Raw genomic sequence first — 8,422 nt, 5'->3', positions numbered from 1 at the left:
AACAGGACAGACACCATTCCATTAGAGAGTTTGTCAATGGGGAACTGACAATAATTCATAGTGCCTAAATGCATTCTGAAGTCCTCAGATGCCAAACTTGCTTGGACTAGTATTAAGTCCCTGCTCCCTTATCTAAGACAGTGGGCCATTAACTAGAACTTTGCAATCTTCTGGGTGAAGGAACAGAACTGCAGGTTTTAACATCCCTGCCATCAGATGCAGAAGGGGCAGCTTTCAGAAGCACACACTCCAGGCAGGGGCAGATGGAGCTCACTCCCTTATTTTCCATCACAGTATCACTGTAGTTCTGAACGCTTTGAGTTTGGATATCCCAAGGTGGCACTCCTGATACAATCTGATACCAAGGACAAGGTTCCTTCCAGGGAAAGGAAAAAAGAAGAGAACACACAAAGCCATTTCAGATTTCTCAGAGACCTCATCCCTGGAAAAAGGATGAGAGGAACAGCACAGAGTATCCGCCATGGACAGAGACAGGCAACAATGAAATCCCCAGAGTAGGATGGATTTCTCTCTTAGGCAGTGAATAAAGACTTATTCCCTGGTTTATGATAAGTCACTTTGATCCTCTTATGACCCGTTGTAAACTTCTTTGTTATTCCAGAGTCTTAAATTTAACATGTATACTGGATAATCTCAATCTGTGTGTGTGTGTGTTGTGTGTGTGTTGTGTGTGTGTTTGTCCTTCTCTGCCTCCTTCCTCTACCTCCCCTCCCTCACCTCTCCTCCTCCTCTGCTTTCCCCTGCCTCCCAACACATAAGCATATCATTCACATTCATGGTGCAATGTCTGCATCACTTGGGGACCTCCAAAAACCCCTGTGACTAGCTGCCTCCTGACTGGTTCCCAGGAGAACGAGAACACTTGCCAGTCTTTACCTGGGTGCTGGTGCATCACCAGGACAGTGGGTTGCCCTGGAGGTCCCGTCACACAAACCAGGGTCCTCACAGGTGGAAAACATCCAGAAGACATTGCTGATTCAAATGCACTTGCTGGTCTCCCCACCCCGTAAGGTTTTTTCAACCCTAAATAAAATGGCCTGCACTGTCCCTGACCAGTGCCTGTTAGCCCATGAAATCTTTGCAGTCAGCCAAGGATTTATCATCTCCACTTGATAGATGGAGAAAAAGAAGCTTTAAGAGCTGAAATAACCTGCCTGTGGTAAGGGAAGCAAGATTCAAATTGAGGTACCATGGGCTGTGAAGCTGGTGACCCCCTCACCACATTATATGGCTGGAAAAGCTGAGAACTAGAGGCAGTAAATATGCACAGATCATTATGGGTTGAATTATGCCCCACAAAGACATGCTCAAATCCTAACCCCCTGTCCTGTGGCTATGAACCCATTTATGAATGGGGTCTTTGAGGATGTTATTAGTTAAGGCCGGTCTTAATCCAATGCAACTAAAATTCTTATAAGTTGAGGAAATTTGAATCCAGGAGTAGGAGACAAAAGGAGACAATGGCCATGTAATGGAGGCAGAGATTACATAACAGACTGCCAGTAAGTCATTCGGTATCAAAACACTACAGACTTCAGAAAAAGTATGGTTCTACTGACACCTTGATTTTGACCTTTTGGCCTCCAAAACCATGAGCCAATAAATTCCAGTTGTTGAAGCCCATCAGATGTTAATTGCAACAGAGGCCCCGGTAAACTGAAGACATATATGTACACAGACATATGATTGTGCATATGAAAATATTACCAAGGGTGCCCCGCTGTTTGACACCTACCTTCTTGGTCATAGTTTTCCCTCTTTCAGTAGCCCACTAGGCCACCATCAGGTGATCTGAGTTCAAATCCACACCACACCAACCAGTGCATATGAAAGAGAGATTCTGAGCTCAATGGTCCGTCCAGGGCACCTTGCTTTGGCAGAGGCTCCCATGAAAGACAGGGCAACCCAGCCTTCTACCCAGACACTGTTGGCTTAGAAGGGAAGATGAGGAGAGGCTCTGTTGCTGAGTCACCAGCCCTAGCTGATCTCAAGCCACAGACAGTGGCAAGGTGTGCACAGGAGAGGGAGGAAGTGGGGCTTTGACCAGCCAAAACCCTGAAAGCAGCTTCCTGCAGCTCAGGCTACTAGGGGGCTAGGCAATCCATGGCTACACTTGCCTTGAATGATGCAGGCACTCAGATAGGCAGCATCTGAAAAGGAGCACAGCAGTCGACCATGGAAAATGTCTCTTCTAATTTACAGGTAAAAAAGGTACCTGTAATGCAAAAGGAGAAATAGTTGCCCTGAGTTTTGGAAGAAGCAGAGGATACTTCATGCTTTAGGCATCTATGTTGCCAGGGCCCTGCCACCTCTAAGGAGTGACTTAAACACACCGAACTCCTTTGTGCAAGCAGGGGAAAATTGAGAGGGGTCTTCTGAATTCAGAAAATCAGGAGCATCAGTGACAGAGCAGAACTTAGGAGCTTCCAAAGCTGGATGGACTTGGCCTTACTGAAGGCCCATGAGCTGGGGGCTAAGGACCAGCACCAGGGCATATCATCCCACACCATGACACCCACAGCCACCATTGCCACCACTTGCATCCCAGGTACTTTTGCCCAAGATCCTTAAAAGTCTATTTGAAATGGAAGAGCTGGAAAATGGATTCAACCAATATACCAAGACCAGCACCACCATTTCTCAAGGGCCACACTGGCTCATGTAACTCAGTCTCAAAGAGCCGTGGTTATGAGGCCACAAAACCAACTTATTTTCACAACTAGAGCTGTGATCTGCTTAGTGTCCTCTCCTTCTGCCCAGGGATGGCAAACGCAAATGTCTCCAGAGGCCAGGCAACCTCGTTAGTGAGCTGACATAAGGGGGCAGAGGGAGGTAGAGAATGGAAAGCAATCACTCTCTCTAAAGGGGTCAGCCACCATGTAGCTCCAGCCCAGAGCCAAAGTGGGCCAAAGCAGGATGGATGTGACAAGCTCTTACAGAAAATAACTGTATTTTCAAATGCATTTCAAATGTTGCCACACATCTTACTTTTTAAAAACATCGTGGCCCCTAACACAAAGGACACGTGGGCTCAATCAGTCAAGGGGCCACCAGATTGAAAATTCCAACTCAGGCATATCTTGTCACTCTCTTTTTCTGGTCCCCCACACTGGTCAAGTCCTTTTCGGATTTCTTTCTTAGCCATGTTAATTTTTTCTCATTTAATTCTTCAGGCCTGGGATCTGTCATTTCTGACTAACGTAATTTTGCAGATGTGTCCACAATTTCTTTGGTGTTTATTTTAGTGTGTAGCTCTCAGAGACCAAGCTTAGATTTTTTTCTTCCCATTTTCCTGGCACCTTGCAATTGGTTCTGGTCCCTACTTCTAGTACTCAAATACATTCAGTCGTCACCCAGCCTTATGAAGAGCAAAGCATGGACTCCACATTTTAGAGGCAAAGAAATGGAGAATGAGAGAGGGTGGTTAATTGACTAAGTTTACAGAGGTGCTGCTGTCCCAGAGGGCTGGTGTTCTCCTTTCTAGGGAACTCTGAAAGCTGACTATTCTCTGCTCTTTAGGCCCTCATCCCACTCCACCCCCCAATCCTCCAACCTCTGTTAATAACTTCATCTCTATTCTTTCACATTACCTATGTGGAGTGATTTTTTTTATTTAATAACTTATTCTCACAAAATCACATCATACTATATATGTTTCAGTTAATTATATATCCTAGCCACCCTCTATAACAGTAGATAGAGTTTAAGTCATTCTTATAATAACTACATAATGTTCATATTATGGGGATATACCAGAGAATTTTAATTGGCTTAAACCAATGCACATTTATTATCTCAAAATTTGTGTGGCTCAGAAATCCAAGTTTGGTATAGCTAGATCATCTGCTTAGGGTCTCACAAGACTGTAATTAAGGTGTCAGCCAGGCTGCACTCATTTCTGAAGATTTGGGTGCTCTTCTAAGCACATGGATACACCAGAATTTACTGAACTATTCCCTACTGACTGCCATTCAGGTTGTTTCCATATTTTTGCAATTCAAGCAATTTCATAATAAACACACTTCCTTGTTTATACGGATCCCTAAGTACTTGATTTTTATTTCTATAATACAGACTCCTTAAAAATTTTAAATTGTTGGATCAATTGGTATTGGAAAATACCCTAAGGGAAGCAGAAGAATGAAGTCAGATTACTGCTTGGGGAAAGGAGTATTACAGAATATGGCCTCACATTAAAGGTGTCATTTTCTCTTCCTCCTTGTCAGCATCTCTACTTACCATGCCCTGGGCTGGCTTCAAAACATATCTAAGCACATCAAATGTAAATCAGGGTTCAACTTTTTCTTGAGAAATCAGGCAGTGAGGTTCAGAGGCAACTCATCAGGAGGCCATCTGAGAATAACTTTGACTGTAAGGGGTCATGTTTGCACACCTCTGATCTTAGAAATTCCTTCAAACCCATCATCCTCCTTCAAAGAACAGAGGCTCCAGAGAGGTCTAATGCTTCTCCCATACAGACAGCCCTCCTATCATTTGAAGACAGCACTCATAGATCTTCTGAATCTTCTCTAAAATAAACATCCCCAGTTCCTTCAACTGCTCCTTACACGAAATTGTTTTAAGCATCCTCACTTTCTGACCTGAGTAAATTCAGAATGAAATTTGAATTTCTGAGTCTGCTCTGGGCTTCCTCAAGGGTGAGGCCCAGTAGTAGGCGCCACATCAGTACAGGCACAAGGACTATCACCTGTATCATTCTGGATATAATTGTTGCTTCCCTTCAATAGTCTCATTTTAAGTTTGGTTGACCTCAAGTTGATAATAGACCAAACTCTTAATTCTTTCCATACTCACTGTTGCTAAGCCATGCAGGAAAAGCCACAAAGTTCCTGACTTCCCCTGCCATTTTCTGGGATGCATCATGATCATGTAAGAAATTGATAAGAGGTATTGGTGATACACTCACTGCTAGACCCATTATCAGAGAAGGGATGAGAGCAGGAAGCAAAAGCATGGAAGGAGGCACTTTTCAAGTCTGAAATTTTCTATCCATTTTCCTCTCCCATCTTCTATATTTACTAAGCTCCTTCATGTGTCTTTATGTCAGAGATCCAGCATCATTTCCCCACCCCACCAATAAAAGGAAAAAGAAGAGAGTTTAGCTCTGAAATTAAAAGCAGCACAGGGTTCTGATGCCATGAACCATGAGAAACACCAGGGACCTGCTCTGACAAGAAGCTTAGCCTCCTCATCCAGACCCAGAAGGGCTGTTGCTGGAGGAGCTTCTCCTTGAAGAACTCAATCCTAAAGTTCTGGATACAAAATGATTAAAAATCCAAGGACTCAAGCTAAAGAATGCTTCTTCACAGGGCTGGAACAGACTGAAAAGGAAAGCTTTTTGTTTTCTTTAAATGTTGATCTAATTATAGACAACAAGAGTCACCTAAATATCTTGGTCAGCATTTTATCCCAGAGCTAATATTGATAAAAGATCAATTCTCTAACTGTTTTGGTTGAATGAATGAATGAGCACATGAACAAGAAGCCTTAACCTTTGAGGCAGATGTCAAGGGGAATAGCCAAGTTCTACCACCACATTCATCACTTGGGAGTAAACATACTGGTCTAGAAGGTTTTTGGTCCCTGTTACTATGGCAATTCCTAGGATTTGTATTTTGAAAAGCTTTAGTCCTATGTCACAAATTTTAGTCTTGTCCCACAACATCTGGAACAAATTCAGGGATGCTGAAGTTAGTTAGAATAGCTGTTTCCAGAGGGAGAATTAATCCATTCAATCAACAAATATTTATTGAGACCTTACTAGGCATGAGGTACTGTTGTAGATGTTAAACAAGTAATAGTAGCTGTAACTAGGCAAAAATCCAGCCCTTGTGGAGCACATATTCTAGTAGAATGGTCAGATATAAAAACAAGTTAAATATATAGAATATTAGAAGGTCGTAAGTTCTATGTAGAAGAATAAAGCAGAAAGGAATTAGGGGGATGAGAAAAGACCATACCCATCTCTATTCCCTCTTCTCACCCCAATTCCAGCCAAATCCACGGAGGTAAGCATGATACTCTTTATTACCTTATATAAATCCAAATAAGGGGAGAAATGCAACCATTTAAAAATTTAAGTCATTAAATGAGAAGATAGGGAAAATAACCCCAAATGTGGTAGCAGTGGGCTTAGGCTCAGAAGTCCCAGACTGGGGCACTGGCATGTACCCATGCCAGCTGCTTAACTGCTGAGAGAGAATCCTTCCCAGTTCTAACCTGGAGGCTGGCATTTACTCCTTTGGGACAAGTCTATGGTAGGAAATCCCCTTGTAGAGATGTCTAGCTCTTCCTACAAGCTGCTGTCACTGCCCATTCCAACATCAATGACTCCTTCTAAAGTAACAGGAAAGGGAGAAGAAATAGAGGATGATTCTCATCTGTGCCAAACATGTGGCATGGAACCAGTAGTTGATGAAGAACCTATTTATAGAGCAAGAAGCCCCTGGCAAGGAGGTAACCCATGTGCTACCCCAACAGTGGGCTGGGGTTCTGGGCTGGGGCTCTACCCCAACAGTGTCATCATGAACAACCACAGTGTCTTTACTAGATAGGGCATCAGAGTTGCCTCATAGGAGGGAACAGTGTAAGCCATCTCTACTGCTAGTGTTAAGGCTTTGGCACCCATGACAAGGACACATGGGGTGAAAGAAATTCCAAAGTCACTAGAGAATGAGCCCCTGGGTTTGAGAGGACTTCCAATGGTGACTTTGTACAAGCCATTTAACTTCTCTGTTTCTTGCTCTAGGAAAGGGGACAGTAGCAGCCACCAAGCCTATCTCAAAGAAGTGTTTGAATGGATCCCATGAGGTCTTAGTACATACACCATGGGCAGTCTCTAAATGCAAGATTTTGGCTTACTAGGATAAACAATCTAACCTGAAAAAAAGACAAGGAAACAGGGAGGTGAAAATGAGAGGGAGTAGTAGAGAAGACTGAATGGAACTTAACAATTCAACTCAATAGCTGAGAAACATCTACTCAGTCATGCATGTGCTGTAAACCAAGATGACCTCTGAGTAGCAGAGAAGGAAAAAATGCACAATTTCACTTTTAAAATGCCAGGAGCCCATAATTGCACTGAGAACAGCAGGGCTTCTCACTTGCAGCTGTCTGTTACCTGCCAGGCAGGGTTGGGGAGGCCAAACAACTCCACCTGGCAGCTCAGGTGGCCCTTTTTGATGTCAGCAGATCCCCGGGGTAGTTACCATCTTGGTAGTTTGTTCATACTGAGAACAAAGAGTGAGTCACAGCCACTTATATAGCAGAGAGAGACTTTCTCATCTCCACTTTGAGACCTTGCCCAGAACTTAGTCTGGGGATGGGAAAGGATTAGTTGAATAGGCTCCTGAGTGAAATGAAAAAGAACAAAAAACAAAAAAAAATTACTTTCTGATTTTATCCAACAACTTTTTTCAGATCATTTTGTAAAAAAAGCGGGGGGAGGGATTTTTGATAGAGAAGCATTGCTTAGTTTTCTTAAAATGTGAGAAGTCATTCTCCAAGCATATGAGCCACAAGGAAATAAAAAGCATAACCTTAGGACTATACAGATAAACTCACAATTTTTCTCATATACATCCTGGCTCATGGCTGTGAAAAATTCCCCCAAAACCCCTTAAAACAGCAGTCCAGGAACAAAGCCCATGACTCTGACAGATTGCCGGGCTATTCCTATACTTGGCATATGTTTCTCTCATACTTCCCTCCTCTGAGACTCTATCAGAGGGGGAAAAAAAGTGATCAACTTACCAGATGTTCAGCCTGTGTAGAAATATTGCAAAAGGTTGCAGACAGGACCTACAACATCCTGCAAATAATAGCTTTGCTTTCCAAAGATGCTAAGTAGGTATTCGAGGCCCCCAACCTTTTCAGTACAACTGACGCCTTTTTCTTCTTAACCAAATCAACATTCTCCCTTCTATGTCTTTCTGGGGAGGTTTCATAGAGAGAGTACTGAGAAGCACATACCCCATCCCAGCTGCACATGTTATGTGCCTACGGTATGCATGGTGACACTAATGAATTCCTCCATGCTACATTCTATAATGAAACCACTCAGGAGCACAAAATACTTCTGCCCTTGTGCAAAATGACACTTGAGCACCAAAAAGGCAGAGTTGTACTCGTTTAAGAAGCTATAACTCTTGGGGTATTTTAAATGAGCTAGCCACAGGAAACTTAAGATTTACATGAAAGATGGCTCGTTTCTAATTAGAAATGATTATCATCATTCAACAGCAACTGCTATTATCAATGATAGTGACAGTTCCACCATCACTGTCACTGAAATAACCAGCAGCTTCCATGCATTACTGTGCTCCCTCTACTTCCAAAGCAGTGATTTTTTTAATTGCATCAATTCATCCTTCTCCTACTA

The sequence above is a fragment of the Tamandua tetradactyla genome, chromosome 19, assembly GCF_023851605.1.
Source record: "Tamandua tetradactyla isolate mTamTet1 chromosome 19, mTamTet1.pri, whole genome shotgun sequence".
NCBI classification, from domain to species: domain Eukaryota; kingdom Metazoa; phylum Chordata; class Mammalia; order Pilosa; family Myrmecophagidae; genus Tamandua; species Tamandua tetradactyla.
The sequence above is the reverse complement of the archived record's forward strand: the minus strand, read 5'-3'. Positions refer to the sequence as shown.